This window comes from Plasmopara halstedii, assembly GCF_900000015.1.
Source record: "Plasmopara halstedii genome assembly, contig: Scaffold_322, whole genome shotgun sequence".
In the NCBI taxonomy this organism is placed as follows: Eukaryota; Oomycota; class Peronosporomycetes; order Peronosporales; family Peronosporaceae; genus Plasmopara; species Plasmopara halstedii.
Window position 1 is genome coordinate 1,459,757 of NW_020187243.1, and position 519 is coordinate 1,460,275.

Sequence of the window (519 nt, forward strand, 5' to 3'; positions counted from 1 at the left end):
GAGAAGACAGTGCGGATGAAAAAGGAAGCGGCAGAGTGGAAAGCTTTAAGGTCAAAGACCTAGTTTTATTAAACTCTAAAAACCTTCCTACATATGCAGCCTCTGCTATCTTCAGGACGAAGCTTCGTCCACGGTTTATTGGATCGTTTAAGGTTGCGGCCTAGCGGGGCCTAGCGTATACGCTAAGCCTTCCAAACGGATGCGCACCCACCTTGTGTTTACGTGGGTTTGCTCAAGCCGTATCGGGATCCGGCGCATGTAAACGCGGAAGCGTTGGTGCCAGAGCGGATCCCACGGGCCCTCGGCAACCCAGAAACTGAACCAGCAACTGGTTCTGGGCACGGAGTGCAACTACCTCCATCTCCAATGGAGCCAAGCGCCCCACCATTGTCTGCAGCGACGCATTCGCCTGCTCCATGGCTAAAAGTCGCTCCGACAGAGCGCGGTAGTTCTCAAGGCGAGGCGCACGACGCGCTCCAAATCATCAAGAGCGTCCGCACAGCGATATGCTACTTCAGC